This window comes from Quercus lobata, chromosome 8, assembly GCF_001633185.2.
Source record: "Quercus lobata isolate SW786 chromosome 8, ValleyOak3.0 Primary Assembly, whole genome shotgun sequence".
NCBI classification, from domain to species: Eukaryota; Viridiplantae; Streptophyta; class Magnoliopsida; order Fagales; family Fagaceae; genus Quercus; species Quercus lobata.
This window is the reverse complement of record NC_044911.1, coordinates 58,864,456-58,881,986: the sequence shown is the minus strand read 5'-3', so window position 1 is coordinate 58,881,986 and position 17,531 is coordinate 58,864,456. Positions and strand designations below refer to the sequence as shown.

Genomic DNA, 17,531 nt, shown 5'->3' with positions numbered 1-17,531 from the left:
TAGTTTAAAGGCTGATTGTACATTTTTGTAGTTTAGGAGGCAAGAATAGAATGCGGTATCGTTTAAAGTGAAAAAGTGTATTTTTCCATAAATAAATAATAATATTTTTTATTGATAGGCTAAAAACGAATTGACCCCTTATAATAAATTAACCAATTAATTTAGCCAAGTGAATTAATTAAGTTAATTAACATGCAAACGCATGGTAGCACAAACAAATCACCAATAAACTAAGTATCCAGTGGAAAATAAATTGACATGGTGATTTGTTTACAAATGGGGAAAACCAATACGGCAAAAACCCCACTGGGTGATTTTAAGATCACCATTCCCGAAATTCCACTATTATCACAACAAGCGGTTACAAGTAAAGGAATCTCAGTACCTTATACCAACCTATAGTTAAACCCTTACCCCAATATCCAATTGGACTTGTTCTGTAGTGACAATTTCTCCTTTTCATGCACGGCTCCTAGTATGTGACTAACCAATTGCGCAGATCTCAATACGTGACTTCAATCACCAACTAGAGAAGGTTGTTGGCTGCAAATTTCTTTAGTTCATCCCAACGATGAAGATCAAGAAGAAGTTTGGTCACAAAACCCTATGGTGCACAAACACAGCAACTTCTTCACAAGAATGATGAACTAGGGCAAAACTGTGTCTTCGATCACAATTTTCTTGAACAAACTTTGCTCAACATTTGTGCAACTTGTGAACACTTTGACAGCCCTTAAAATAATCCTTTTATATGTCTAGGGTTGTGAGAAAAGAAAGCCCAAACACATAATCACGGATTGGAGTCAAAATAGAACTGAAACTCTGTTTTTCATAAACCTCGATAGATGCTTATCTATCGAGCAGCTGTAGAGCCATGGGACTGGAACAGCTTCTTAAGCTCGATAGATGGCTAGCTGTCGAGCTTTAATGATAGGCACTTCTTCAGCTTGTTTCTTGGACAGACTCGCATAGCTTTAACACTTGATCTTGAAACAAAATTTCTTGAAGTATTAAACACATCCTAGATCTATCCAAATACAAGTAAAGTGCGTTTTGTCAAAAGATTAGTCAATTACATAAAATAGTGATATATGTTCCTAACAAGTAAATCACATATGTCCTAACAATCATAATAAAATATAGCAACAAATGCAAACACGCCATGAAAACACTACCTTAAGCCTTTAACTATGAGATGGATTGCGTTGTCATTACAGCTGAACAAAACTATTATCACCTTTAATTTTTTAAAAAAAGGGCAAGATAGAGATGGCATGGCCTCTCTTCTCTCTATTGCTTTAAGTGTGCTTTCGCAATCGATTATAAGTTAGTTTTTTTGTTTAAATTATCTATTGTTTGTGGGTCTCATACTACCTTTTGTCTTAATTTTATTTCAAATAATATAAGTTTCAGGTTTTTAAAAATAAATTAATTTTTAGCTTGTTGTCACACATTATACAAATAAGCTACCAAAAATAAATAATTTTCAAACATGTACATAATTAGAGCCACTAATATATATATATATATATATATATTTTTTTTTTTTGAGAAGAAAGTCTGAACTTTCATTTAATCGAATACAAGCTAAATCAGATGAAACAAAAAATCAATTTCTAGGGGAACATCCTCCACATTCAGACTAAATATCAAAACACAAATTTGCCCTCCGTACAAGCACAAGTATTAAAATGTCTACTGCCCATGCTACAACGTACAACTAGATAGTTTAGACTAGCATGACATTGTTGAATATATTGTAAATATCTAGTCTTGTAGATATTTGTCACATAGAATATCTTGTAGATATTATCTTGTAGATATTAGTTTAGTAGTTTTATACTTAGTTAGTTAGGCCACTTGTCATTTTGTATTGGCTGATTGTATAGCTTGACGTGGTCCTCTGTTTCTGCTATATAAAAGGAACAGAGTCAGTTATTTTAATATACGAAATCATTCACACAGAAGCTCTAAAAGATTCACTTTCTCTCTGCATGATTTCCTTCACGTCTCTGCATGCTTTCCTCCATTGTTGATCCTTCTTCGAGCTTGGATTCTTGATTTCAACATGGTATCAGAGCCGAACTAGATCAGAGTCTTCATTCTTGGTACACTCTGTATTTGCTAGTTCAATTCCTCGTTCAATTCTTTCTCTTCTTTGTGCATTTTTTTAGATCGAGTAGAAATTTCTTTGTATTTTCTCTTGATTTGCGCACAATTTTCTTTCCCCTATGTTTTGATTTTCTTTGCAATTCTTAGCAAATTAAAATCAGAAATTAGGGTTTCAATAATTGAATTTCACTTGGATCTTGATTTGATCGTTGAAAATTCAATTCTCGATTCTTATAATAGAGACTTAGGGTTTCTATGATTGAATTCATTGTCGAAATCTTTAATTCTTCAAAGATTTACATACAATTCTTGGTTCAATTCTCATTCTGAGAATTTTGAATCTTTTGTTACTGTTCTTATTGAATTCTAGGATTTTTGTGGCTTTTGTTGTTGTTCTTGTTGAATTCTGATTTAGAATTCATCATTATTAGTTGTGGAGTATTTGTTCCTGGCCTTGTTTGTAGTTCATCAATTCTTGATCTTTGATCTGAAGAAATGAGTGATAGCACGCCAAGAACCACAGCCACAGTTCCAACCATTCAGCCATGGGAGAACTCTTCCAGCCTATATTTCTTGTTAAACAGTGACAATCCTGGTGTATCATTGGTTGTGCAACATCTCATTGAGGAGAACTACAGCACCTGGAGTAGGGCTGTTCTCATAGCTTTGGATGCCAAATCCAAAATAGGTTTCATTGATGGTTCTCTGTTGAAGCCTCAATTTGTGGAATATCCTCTTTACACTGCTTGGTGCAAATGCAATAGCACTGTTCTATCTTGGCTATTCAGTTCTGTGTCTAAGGATCTTCAACCAAATGTGGTTTATTTCAAAACAGCTAGGGAAGTTTGGTTGGACTTGCAACACAGATTCTCTCAAGGCAATGGACCACGCATCTTTGAGTTAAGACAAGAAATATGCTCCTTCGCACAAGAAGATTTGAGCATCAGTAGCTATTACACCAACTTTAAGTCACTGTGGCAAGAACTTTCAGATTATAGGATTTGCTCCTGTGGTCATCAGGCTGAAGATTGTGTTATGTCTTTTTTGATGGGGCTTAATGAAACTTATACCACAGTTAGAGGGCAGATTCTACTGATGGATCCCATTCCTCCCATGGGCAAGGTGTTTTCTCTCTTGATTCAAGATGAGAAACAAAGAAAGGTTGGCAAGAAGAATACTATTGAGTCTTCTGCTCTAGCAGTCAAGACTAGTGGTTCTGGCTGGTCATTCAACAAAGCTAAATCTAGTAGACTACAATGCACTCATTGTGGTGTTTTAGGCCACGTTGTTGACAAGTGCTACAAGCTTCACAGATACCCCCCTGGTTACAAGTTTAAAAATAAGGCTCCACAAGCAGCTTCCTTTGCCAATAATGTTGTAACAGCTGATGCTTCTCTTGATGAAAGTGTCAACTTAACCCGATCCGAGTATCAATAATTACTTGGCTTGCTGAATTCTCACAGTCACTTTGGTACACAAGCAACACCAGGAGGAGGTTCTGACACACACCAAGTTGCCAACATCATCACTCAGCCTACTCAGTCTTCCTTTGCTCTTCAGGGACATGAGGTTTCAGGTATTTGGTTAGCTCCTTCTTTAGAATATTCTGTTTTTTCTTCCAGTATAGTCACAACTCACATTAGTTCCAGTGACTGGATTTTAGATATGGTGCTACAGACCATATGATTCATTCCATCCAATCCTTTACTTCCATTACCTCCATAGTTCACATCTCTGTTAGATTGCCCAATGGTGACATGGCTAAGGTTTCACATATTGGAACTGTTCAAGTTTCTCCCACTTTGCTGTTAGAAAATGTGCTTTGCATTCCCACATTCTCTTTTAATTGAATCTCCATTAGTAAACTGACTCAATCCTCTTCTCGTTGTTGCATCTTCCTCTCACAATTTTGTCTTATTCAGGACTTATAGCACTGGAAGATGATTGGGTTGGGTAAAAAGCAAGGTGGGCTCTACACATTACAAAGAAGTCAGTCTACTGCTTCATTACCTGAATCCGTGTCTACTGTACTTGCTAAACTTTCTAAAATCTCTTCCTTTTGTTTCAATTCTTGTACATTTGATGTTGACAACACTAGCCTATGGCATTGTAGGTTAGGTCACCCTTCCCCACAAAGATTAGTCTTGTTGCATTCTCTTGTACCAGATGTCATTAATTGCAATATCAATAAAACTTTTGACTGTTCTATTTGTCCTCTAGCCAAGCAAAAAAGGTTGCCTTTTCCTGCATCTATTTCTTCTTCTTCTTCTTCTTGTTTTGATCTGATTCATGCTGACATTTGGGGCCCCTATTCTACTCCTTCTTTAAATGGCTCCAAGTATTTCCTTACTTTGGTAGATGATCATAGTAGGTGTACTTGGGTCTACTTAATGAAACACAAGTCTGAGACTTCATGCTTGATTCAAACCTTTTATAATATGATTTTTACACAATTTAAGGTTCCTATTAAGATGCTTAGATCTGATAATGGACTTGAGTTTGCTTTAAACTCTTTTTATGCTTCTAAAGGCATCATACATCAGCTTAGTTGTGTGGAAACACCACAACAAAACTTAGTGGTTGAAAGGAAGCATCAGCATCTTTTGCTGTTGCTAGAGCTTTGAGTTTCAAGCTAATCTTCCTTTGAAGTTTTGGGGTGATTGTGTTCTCACTGCAACTTACCTTATTAATAGAATTCCTAGTCCTATTTTGCATGATCTCACTCCATTTCAAATATTGCTAGGTAAGCCTCCTTCATATATTCATCTTAAATCTTTTGGATGCCTTTGTTATACTTCTACCTTGGCTAGAGACAGGTCCAAATTTGATCCTAGGGCCAAGGCTTGTATTTTTCTTGGTTATCCTTTTGGTACCAAAGGATACAAGCTTTATGATTTGGCTTCTAGGACTTGTTTTGTCTCCAGGGATGTTGTCTTCAAAGAGTTATGTTTTCCTTTTAAACATTGGACTTCTAAATCCAACCCCATTCCTTTTTTAACACCCACTGATTCAGTCTTTCCATCCCAATCTGTTGTGCTTGAATCTCATTCATCACCTGTTTCTGCAGAATCTTTCACTCTTCTTGTTTCTGCAGAATTCACTCCTGCTTTTACCATAGACATTGCAACCCCTTCTGATGAGTTTCCAGATCTTGACTCTCCTCCTTCTACCTTAGAGCAACCTCATTCCGATCCTACTTTACCTGTGCTTCCCACTTCTGTTTCTCCTCATTTACCTCAGCCTTAAAGAAAGTCTTCTAGACCTCACAAAGCACCCTCTTATCTCCTTGATTATCATTGCAATCTAGCTTCTTCACATGTGTTGGCTTCAGCTTCACTTACTCAACCTCTTGATTCCAGTGCTTCTGCTCCTTCAGGTATTCTCTACCCCATTTCATCCACTTTGACTTATGATAAACTTTCTACCTGTCATAGAGCTTTTGCCATTTCCCTTTCTATTTCTAAGGAGCCTGATTCTTATGCTGAAGCCATCTTTGATCCTAGATGGCAAGAGGCAATGCAAGCTGAGTTTGATGCTCTTAAGGCTAACAACACTTGGGTTATGTGTCCCCTTCCACCTGGTAAGGTTCCCATTGGGTGTAAATGGGTTTACAGAGTGAAGTTGAAAGCTGATGGTTCTGTGGAGAGGTATAAGGCTCGTTTGGTGGCTATGGGGTTTACTCAAACTGAGGGCATTGGTTTTTTTGAGACCTTTTCTCCTGTGGTTAAGTTTGTCACAGTCAGGACCTTACTTGCTCTTGCTGCAATTTCTGGTTGGCATTTGACACAGCTTGATGTCAATAATGCTTTCCTCCATGGTGATCTTTATGAGGAGGTCTACATGCATCCACCACCTGGTTTTGGCAGCAAGGGGGAGGTTTGTAAATTGCTCAAGTCATTGTATGGACTTAAACAAGCTAGCAGACAATGGTTTGCTAAATTGTCTACCACAATTGTTGATCATGGGTTTGTACAATCCAAATCTGACTATTCAGTCTTCACTAGAGTTCAGGGATGCTCTATCATTATCATTTTGGTATATGTTGATGACATCTTGATTGCAAGCAATGATGTGGATGCAGTGAATTCTTTCAAACAGCTTTTGGATACTAAGTTCAAGCTTAAGGATCTTGGTACATTGAAGTATTTCCTTGGACTTGAGGTGGCTAGGACTACCAAAGGTATCTCTTTATGTCAGAGAAAATATACCTTGGATCTTTTTGCTGATATATGTTTGTTGGCTAGTAAACCTGCAAGCACACCTATGGAGCCATCTGCAAAATTCAGCAACTCTGTTGGTCAATTCGTTTCAGATGTGTCACAGTATAGAAGACTAATTGGCAAACTTCTTTACTTAACTTTGACCAGACCTGATATATGCTATTCAGTGCATAAATTGAGCCAATTTCTTAGCTCTCCTAAAGTCCCTCATTTACAAGTAGCATATAGAATCATCAAATACTTGAAGAAAACACCAGGGCAGGGTTTGTTTCTCTCAGCAGATTCAAGTATACAACTAAAGGCTTACTATGATGTTGACTGGGTAGCTTGCATTGATACAAGAAGATTTGTTTCAGGTTTTTGTGTTTTTCTAGGGGATTCTCTAATTTCCTGGAAATGCAAGAAACAACAAGTTGTCTCAAGATCCTCAGCCGAGTCTGAGTACAGAGCTATGGCCACAATAACTAGTGAAATTGTATGGTTAGTTGCTTTGTTCAAAACCTTTGGGGTGCATCATACACAAGCTGCTTACCTGTATTGTGATAGCAAAGCTGCTCTGTACATTGCTGCCAATCCGGTATGTCATGAGAGAAAAAAGCATGTGGAAGTAGATTGTCATTTCATTAGAGAGAAAATCCAAGCTGGTGTTATCAAGACTTTCCACATTCCAACAAAGCACCAGATAGTAGATTGCTTCACTAAAGCTCTTGGACAGAGGCAGTTCTTTTATCTTCTTTCCAAGATGAACTTGATGAATATATACGGTTCATCTTGAGGGGGATTATTAAAATGTCTACTGCCCATGCTACAACGTACAACTAGATAGTTTAGACTAGCATGACATTGTTGAATATGTTGTAAATATCTAGTCTTGTAGATATTTGTCACATAGAATATCTTGTGGATATTATCTTGTAGATATTAGTTTAGTAGTTTTATACTTAGTTAGTTAGGCCACTTGTCATTTTGTATTGGTTGATTGTATAGCTTGACTTGGTCCTCTATTTCTGCTATATAAAAGGAACAGAGTCAGTTATTTTAATATACGAAATCATTCACACAGAAGCTCTAGAAGATTCACTTTCTCTCTGCATGCTTTCCTCCGTCTCTGCATGCTTTCCTCCATTGTTGATCCTTCTTCGAGCTTGGATTCTTGATTTCAACAACAAGATCTACTGCATTTCCTTTTCTCCCTACATGCTTGAAGCTACAAACCTTCACATCTTGAGCTAACACCATGGCATCATCAGTAATCTGCCCAAACTGTGTAAACAGAGCCAACCCTTTCTGCAATGCTGGAACAATGAAGAATTGCCTTCAAAAAGTACTTTTGACTGTCCGATCTCCCTATAAAACAAAATGGCACGACTTCGCTGCAAGAGCTTCCACAACATCCACATAGTGAGGTAGAAGGATTTTTTGAGTGAGTGCAGCAATAACCAGACCTTTGTGATTGTGGATGACGACCCCAATACCTCTCATGTTGGACACTTCAAATGTAACTCCATCAAAATTAATTTTGAAATGCCTTTCTACCGGAGCAATCCATTTCACATAACTTGGATGAGAAGGAACCACTTGAGAGCTGATAATGTGATCTTGGAACTCTAGAAGCCGCTCTTGAGCTTCGTTCACCGGTACCATAGCCTTATTGTGTATAATATAATCGACAAACTCTTCAATAGAGGTCAGGAATGGAGCTTTTACATGCAAAATGTTTGGCTCTAAACATGTTTGGAGTATAGGGTTCTAACAACTAATAGAAAAATTACATTTATTCCTAGTGGCTGAGTTAGGAATTTATCTTTGGAGGGCCATATATAAATTTCTTTTTGTGTATGAAATCTAAAATAGTAATGTACATTATTTCATAACTCAATATGTGTTATAAACAACAACTAAATACATGTTAATTTTTTTTTGAAGTGCTAAATACATGTTAATATAGTAGTATATACTGTATATTTTAATCAAACTAATCAAGTACATTTATAAATTATAATGTTATATGGTATATAATATATTGATTATTACAATAACAAATAATATATTATAATGAAAATAAAAAAGAAAGCAAATGAAAAGTAAAGTAAAGAAATCAAAAGAAAGCAAATGAAAAGAAAAGCAACACAAGTGCACTGTACAGGGTTAAGGGGCCTACAGAAGCTTTAAGCTTGTCTTTCACTCTTTCTTGTCTAGTCTAGTCACATAGAACTTTTACTTTTATATTGTAGACACAAAACTGCGGAAGCAATGGGAAAAGGAAAGAATTGAGGAAAAGAAGAAGAAGAAGAAGAAGGCAAATGCTAATAGAGACAGAGAGAGCAAGAGAGAGAGAGTCACTTGTGAGAGCATTGTAAGCAAATTTTTTTGCAATTGTGTGGGGACTTGGTGGTGTGGTGAATCAACAAAGCTGCTGGCCCTTCAATTTTTCTACTGCTGTGGTACAAGTAAGCCTTAGATGTGTTGGGATGAAAATCAAAAATTTTTCCCTTTTATTTGTAGAGGTAATTGTTACAATACCTACGTGTTCATTTTAAAGATGTTGAATGTTTAAATTTTGTTTTTATGTTTTTTAATTTTGTTAAAATTAATAAATTAATTTTTTAAATTTATATGCTAATGTGTCATGGGTGATGTGGCAATTTTATATTATTTTAATTCCTCCGGCTGCCTCCTTAGCTATTTCCATTGGTTGACTGACAGAAAGGACGAAAATAACACGTGTTAATTGGTTTAGGGACTAAAAGTGGTAAAATTAAAATGTAGGAACTAAAATGGAAAAAAGTCAAAATGTAGGGACTAAAAGTGCATTTACACCTTTATTTTACAATATTTTTACAAAATGTTGATGTGGCCAACCGTTTATTGGTTTTTATTTAAACCCACCATTAATATCACATTTTCATTTACCAATAATCACTAATTACATTTGTAATTTGTAATATTTTTTGTAAAATAGTTTGTATCTCTAGTATTATTCTTCTATTTAAATGAAAGTTATGTTTATTTTTAGACTTTCTTATATATATATGTATATTGTCGGATATGGGGGGCCAAAATGATAAGGTTCTTTTAAAAAATTTCAAATCATTTAGGATAATTCTTAAAAAAAAAAGTCCTTAATTTTTTTGAAAATTTTTAGGGGGGCCAAGGCCTCCCTTGGTCCTATTAATGATCAGCCACTGTTTGTTCCTGACTCACTTAACCGAAACTCTTATTGGCAAAGTTTAAAAATTAAAAGGACATATTTATCTTTATATTGTAGACACACAATATATTCTCAAAAAAAATATTGTAGACACACAAAAAGTGATAAATGTTGTAAAAATGTTGTAGACGTAATACTTGATTTTGCAAAATGTGGTAATTAAATAGCTAAATAATATCTAATTTTTACAAATGTGTACGGTTTTTACCACTTTTTGTGTCTTTACAATTTAATTTTATATTATAGAGTACAGTGTAAAAGAAGAATTCCCCACCAAATTAAGAAGATAAATAAAAAATTTCCGTCCTTAATTAAATGTAGTCTGATTCATCCTCAGTTACGTTTTAAACAAATGTGGACGGTTTTTACCACTTTTTGTTCAAATGTTTTAAAGGAAATGAAGTGAATGTAAATATAATCATGTTTGGGATTTGAATAGAAAAAAATAATTTTAACCCATCATCATCATCATCATCATTATTAATATTATGCCATTTCTTTTTAAAAAAAATTGCTGTGCGTTTAAGTGAAAAAATTTATTATAAAAACTTCAGTACAATTTCATAAAACATTTTCATTTCATTTAATTCCTCCTAATTTTGGAGAGATAAAAAAATGGACTTATGATAGAAAGAAATGGATTTTTTTTTTCTCTCCCAATAGACGAGTGAAAAGAATATTATTTAAAATTATTTTCTTTACATTCCATTCCCCCTATTCTCTTCTCCCAAACAAGTTAAAAAGGTAGAAGTGTTGTGATTGATTTTTAATTGTAAAAAGTCTAGTCACAATTATTATTATTACTAGTCGCTAACCCGTGTGATGCACGGGAAAGCTATTATGTATGTAGATGTTAACAATTATTTGTCTCTTCCTCTTTGATTGTTTATTAAGATTCCGGCCTCAGAATTTTCTATCCTTGATATAAAACATTAAATTACATAATGAAAAATATAAATCAAACTTAAATTAAAATTAAAATTAAGATTCCAATCCTTAACATCCTTAATTATCCAATAAATATATGAAACACAAATTTAAAGAACTACTTAATTAATATTTGAAATAAATTGAAAGCCAAGTTTAAAGTATTATTTGTATTTTCTTCCTTTGTTGCTTCACAGTAGCCACTGAATAACTCCTTTTATTTTCCTTGATTACAGATGTTGGTGTAAGTTGTACATTGCTTTCAACACCAACTTTTTGAAACTTTGTAGAATCAGCATCTTATTGTCACATTCATTTGAAATACCACTGATGTAAGCCTGTCAATAGAATAGGTTGAGAAATCTATTACAGCATATAGAAGTGAAATATCAAATTTGTAATTTTGCTAATTAAACCAAACATAAAACCAAGTTTAAGATAACAAAGAAACTGAAGTATGAAATCACATTCCAATTTCAAATTCTTTCTAGAAACATATTACCAATAAATATGCAAGAAACAATACAGAATAAAGGAGAAGACTGGTAAATACCTGGCTTTTCTCATCTTGCTGTCGTATTAAGAGTCTTACACAGAGAAGGATCCACAGTTCCAAATAACCCAGATAAAAAATTGCCAAATACCTATCTACAAAACAATAAAATCCAATTTTCAGCCAACATTCAAGAAACATTAATAGAATAGAACAAATTAAATAAACCAACTGTAGCCGGAAAAGAACTACAAATGCAGAGAAAAAAGTACAACAAAAGCATTTAGAACATAAAAATCATCCAAGTCATAGTTAGGAATGGCTAAACACTTCCTATCAATCACATAGGTAATACCTCCCTTCATACCAAATACAATTGAGGGTTGCTACTAAATTTGGGAGCTAAAGTAAAAAGTTCAGTCCAACACATAGAGGAGAGTCCTAGTAATCTAATCATTATTGATTTTGAATATGAAGGAAACAATGTCAAAGGAATTCAAATTAAGATCATCCAAGGCACACACACACACACACACTCTCAATATGTTCTACATATTCGCTGAGAAATTTAAACAAACACATAGAGAACAAACACAAAGATAACCAAGACAAAACCCTCAAACCCACATTGCTCCTTTTATAGAACTTGACATACGAAACAGAAAATTGGTTATATCATAGGTGCTAAAAAGTACTTAATACAGAAAGTTATTTAAAAACAATGCAGAAAGTTATTCAAAACAATGCAGATTTTATGAAATAGTGCAGTGCAGATTTTTATGAAACAGTGCAGTGCAAATTTTGGTTGTAAAAAAAAATGCAGATTTTAGATGTAAAATAGTGCAGATTTTATGTAGAAAAATAGTGCAGAAAAATAACGTTTTGAAGAAGAAAACTTTTTAACAAATTGGATCCATAGACCAAATTTTACACATAGAGAACAAACACAAAGATAACCAAGACAAAACCTTCAAACCCACATTACTCCTTTTATAGCACTTGACATACGAAACCTAATTTATTTAGATTCGAATGCATGTTAGAAACAAAAATCCCAAAGCCAAAACCTATTAGTAAAATCACATACCAACCAATACAACAAATTAAATCATAGGAACAAATCACAATGCTCCTTTTATAGAACTTGACATAAATAAAATAAATCCTAAAGCCAAAGCCTATTAGTAAAATCACCTATCAAACTATACAAATTTTAAGCCGTGAATTGCGATTGTAACAAATAATCTCTAAAAAAACACTATTTATAATATAGGGTTTTGTATTTGCCAACATACTTGAAAAATGTAGAGGTCCATGGGTAGGAAGTATCGGAATTTGGGGGAGATATTAAAAGTCACAAACCAAAACAATGCAGAATTAAAACCTTTTATATAGACAGCAATGCATCAACCACACACTAATAACACTAAAAGAAAATTAAACAATTAACTTTTCATATATACATTACTAATTAAATTCACACACATGCTCAATGTTTCGGTATCATATTTCACTAAACAATCAATGAGTAAAATAAGAAACATAGAAATATGATACACACCAACATTGATGTAATACACTAAAAAAAATAGAACTAACATAGTGATGGCAATGCAAGAATACACAGAAGGTTCATTTCACTTATAAATGGCCTCGCTAAATGGTCAACAACAGAAGAGACATATGACAGAGAAAGCACAAGATTAAAGCTACTAAAAAAGAAAACGAGCATTTTGAACTTACCAGTTACCAGTACTGCCCAAAAACAATGTAAAGTATGAAAAATCAGCAGATCCAAAGAGAATATATATTGGAAACTTAATTGGATTAGGAATCTCTCCACTTATGACTGTCAACCTTAGCATCAAAACTTCTCTCTTCTTGTATCCATCTGGGTTGGAAGAAACACAATGAGAAAGAAACATAAATCTTGCATACTTTCATGAGTTGGAGGACCCTAAAATCATCATTAACATATATCACAAATTACAATGAGAAAGAAACATTGTTAAATCTACATTGAAAATTTAAACACTGCCAAAATTCAAACATTTTTTGAGGGCTGAGTTATTGTTTTTCATAATTATAGTTGTCGGATGCTTTGGCAAGCATCTCTTGAAATAGCCACCACTATAGAAGGATCTTATAAATTATGGAGAAACAAAGACTTTTAATTTTTTTTTTCAATCAATTAAACAAATAAATGCATACCTAATAAAATCAATCTAAACCATGATATACGGTTGAGTACAAAATCAAGGAAGACAATAAGCAAACAATTTTATATTTGAGAATTAAAAAAGAATCTACTAAATTGAATTGATTATAGATTATAACTAAGCTTTCTTAGTCCATTAGTTATTCACTGATAAACACAATCCAAAACAAACTTGGACTATGTTAAGGTCAAAAGCTATCTTTATAAGCCATGCCTCCAAGCCAGGCATTTTGTCGAACACTTTGAGGATGATGGGGTTGGCCTCTTTTCTCTTCTCATGCAATGAAGAACTATTAGGACTACGGGTTTCCATTATTTATTAAACAATCTAAAATTAGAAAAAGAGAGATAGAGATAGACCTGGTGATGCCAACGGTGACAACCGAAAAGGCAACCACACCTCTGCTAGGATTCAGTTGGCGTTGGGACTGAGTAATTGGCATCATCATCATTACCTGAAATCGAAGCTCAAAAAATAAGATTTAGAGAAAATCGTAGAGAAAGAATTTCTTGAGAAGCAGATCAATCAAATAGGAAAGAGAATGACAGAGGGGGAGTTATTTAACCTAATCAGCTCTGTGGTTGAATTCGTCCATGGAGAAAAGAGGCTGAGAGTGGAGACCAAGGAAACTCCTGCATAGGCCTAGCACGTTGGCTGCCTTAGGTATAGGGTTTGCGTTGGGGAGGAATATAGGAGATACAGATTGATGATTAAATTTGGTTTCCAAGGGAAGTGAGAAGAGAAGGTTTTAGGGAAGGTTTTAGAGAAGAGAGAGGAGAAGAAGATGGCGTTTGGGATTGAAATTCAGAGTTGGGTTTTGGGGAGAAAGGTAGAGAAAGAGAGAGAGAGAGAGAGAGGATTCAGTGTAGGGTTTGTGGGTATCGGGTTTGCTTTTTATGATTTTGGAAAAAATTTTGGGCTTCATATTATTATTTTTTATAATTTAATTAATGTTTTTTTTAAAATTTAATTAATGCTGATGTGGAAAATTGTGGGAGCTTCCAAAGCTTCGGTTTTATATATATATATATATATATAGATTATTTTGTAATTGTTAATTATCCAATCGCAATGAAGAAGTTTTGTAGTTGTTAATCCAAGTCTAGTACCAATTAAGACTTTTTTAAGTTTTTATAGTTGTTAATTTCTCAAAACCCAAATCAATCACAATCTCTCCCACTTAAATTTTCGTAGTCCATATGGGGTTACCAAATTGGGTTTGATATAATTTGTAATGGCTCGAGAAAAGCACTAATCACATATGCGTAATACCCCTAAACTACTAGTTTAGTTGCAATTGGGGCTCTTTGAAATCTCTTATAAACTCAAAATCCATTAATAACACTTGATGTGAGACTCAACACACTTAAACAATCCAATTTGTGGTATCACAATAATTTTGATGTTCCAGATTAATTGGCTATTGATAAAGTGTTTGTTAAGTAAGTGTATGATGAGTCCCATATCGGGTTTATACTAGATTGGTAATAGCCACATTAACAATTACAAAGAACCTCAATTTTGAGTTTATAACTAAATTAGTCATTTTGGAATACAATGCAAATGTGGTTAAAGTGGTTATAACTAAAATACAATGCAAATGTGGTTAAAGTGGTTATAACTAAAATACAATGCAAATGTGGTTAAAGTGGTTATAACTAAATGTGTATATGACTAATTTAGTTATAAACTCAAAATGACTTAAGTGGTTAAAGTGGTTAGACGTGTATATGACTAATTTTGTTAGTTGAGGTTCCTTTAGTCCCATTCACGTTTGAGCATGCATATACATGTTGTATTAAATATACGGAGTGCTACAAATATTTGTGAATGTTTTTGCAGTCTTGAGAAAGTAAATATTAGGAGACGGCGTGGCCAGGCAAAGGTATTGGGGACCATAGTCACGGTTGGGGGAGCCATGCTTATGACTCTGGTTAAAGGACCTAAGTTGAATCTGCCATTTACAAATGAAAATGGCCATCAAGAATCTACTAAGGCAGCAAATAAGCAAGATGTCATCAAAGGTGCTCTCATGATACTAGCAGGTTCGGTCGGCTGGTCTGGTTTCATTATTCTTCAAGTAAGAGTCTAATCGGCGTTAATTTAATTTGCAATTTCAGTTTAAAATGAGCACACGCACGAACAAGTGGATCAGGTTTGTTGTCATTGGAAAATTTGATTTAAACCCCAAACAGTAGTCATGCAGTGGATTAATAGAATAAAATATGCATGTTCATAATAGATATTCCAAAACAAGAAATTTTTTTTTTTTTTTTTAAGAAAGTTTCAACTTATGGCGTATGTTCCTAATGATAGCTCTTTATCACTATCATCAGACTAAGACACCAATTAGTTTTTGGTGTAGGCGAGGATTAAACCTCAAATCTCTTATACAATTATAAAAAATTTTACCGGTTGAACTAACTGGAACCCATCAAAACAAGAATCCAATCATAGTTATAACGTACCAAATCTAAAGCAATAATAACGTACCCAAACAGTGATGCAGTTGATAATTATGAAATGGAAAACAAATAAATAAACTATTCAAAAGAAATAAAATCACTCCAGGTGATCAAACCCCGAAGAAAATCTGCCAAAAGAAATAGTTATAATCAATTAGAACATACAAAACTGTTAGGTTCATATTTTTATGTAATTGGTATATCTTATGACAAAACACACTTTATTTGTATTTGAGTAAATCAAAATAGGTTCAAGATGATCCTACAAGTGGTTACATTGAAGACATGAAGATTACTCAAGAATTGTTTAAGAAAAACTGAATTAGCAGGTTTCGATACTTCCTCAATACTTGTCGATCTATTGAGATTTATTAAAGCTCGATATCTGTCTCGATATGTCTTGATCTATCGAGCTTACGAGATTTCCAATATAATCTACAACGTTTTGATTCCTAAAGGCTATTTGTTTATGGGTTTGCATAATCTTTATAGGACTATAAAAGCCCAAGGTTTGTGTAAACCTAATTGGAATATGAGAGCCTATTCAAAAGGCCCATTAAGCTCCTAATTAAATATGGAGGTGGAGAAAGAAAACCCTCCTAAGGTTTTCTTTTTGAAACCCTAGCCTCTTTCTATAGAAGAAAGAGTTGTTGCATTTCTTGTACGCCTTTGGGTTTTGTAATCAAGCAAATTGTCTAGCACCAACATTGAAGATCTTATTGGTGTTTCTATGTGAAGCTGTTGCAAATCAACTACAACAATCAAAGGGGTTGCTGTGGAGTTAGTCACGTACTGGGATCCGTGCAAAGGAGTTAGTCACAAATTGGAGATTTGTGTAACAAAGGAAAGAAGTTTATTACAAGATCAAGTCCAATTGGGTATTGGAGCAAAGGTTCAACTGTAGGTTGGTATTTTAGGATGGGTTAGAGTAGTGGTAAGATTCCTTATACTTGTAACTGCTTAATTATTGATTAGTGGATTCTTGGGAGTGGTGACCTTAAATTCACCTGGTGAGGTTTTTGCCTTGCGAAAGTTTTTCCCCATTTGTCAACAAAACACCGTGTCAATTTAATTTTCGCTGCACTTAGTTTATTTGGAGATTTTTTGGTGCCTCCACAATTTGCATATAATTTGACCTAATTAATCAATTTGGATAATTGAATTAATTAACCGGGGTCAAACTATCTTAACCCAATTAAAACCTTTATATAACATAGACACTCTATGCAATCTTAGCAAATATCATGCTCCACTTTCCATTGGTTCCAAAACCACTGGAATTCTTCTACACGAATTTCCTCCGCGAATGAACCTTTTTTGCAACTCCAAACTCTAGAAACCAACATCAATGACTCAAACAGAAAAAATTGCAACCATCTTTGACGCAAGTTTTGTCACATAAAATTTTTCAACATCTAAAATGTTATAATAGTAATCAACATCATTATTGTTGTCACCAAAATTATTATGACTTTTTTTTTTCTAAGATTTACTTCCAAAAACCAGTTTGGAGAGGAATATTTCTCCAACCCATTACGTGGATGATTTAAAAGATAATCATTGTACTTTTAGTTATATGACCTATTTAAGACTTGCATTTATACTCACAAGTGAAATTACGTAGGGCAGAGTAAATTCAGGGCTCACCATTTACATTCAAAGACTAATAATAAGGAAAAAAGACATGTTTTTGTGACTACTTTTAGTCCAATAAGTGCAATTCTAGTTGCAATTATTGGCTCCTTTTTGTACGAGGCTATGTGCTTAGGAAGGTGCGCATTGATTTTTCAATCCTACTAGACCTACCATCAAGTCTAGCAATACAACATCTTTCACAACTATTAATATGACATGTTGTGATTAATGTATAATAAAAGTGAAATC

At 34.0% G+C, this 17,531-nt stretch overlaps 1 long non-coding RNA gene across 1 annotated transcript; it reads right to left on the bottom strand.

Annotated features, from left to right (window-relative positions):
• Positions 1 to 10,768: 10,768 nt before the first annotated feature.
• Positions 10,769 to 13,609, bottom strand: LOC115955306. Its single transcript, XR_004084090.1, has 3 exons — positions 13,542 to 13,609; positions 12,707 to 12,854; positions 10,769 to 10,808 (listed from the first exon to the last, which is right to left on the bottom strand). It is a non-coding gene; the product is annotated as an uncharacterized LOC115955306 (long non-coding RNA).
• Positions 13,610 to 17,531: the final 3,922 nt, after the last annotated feature.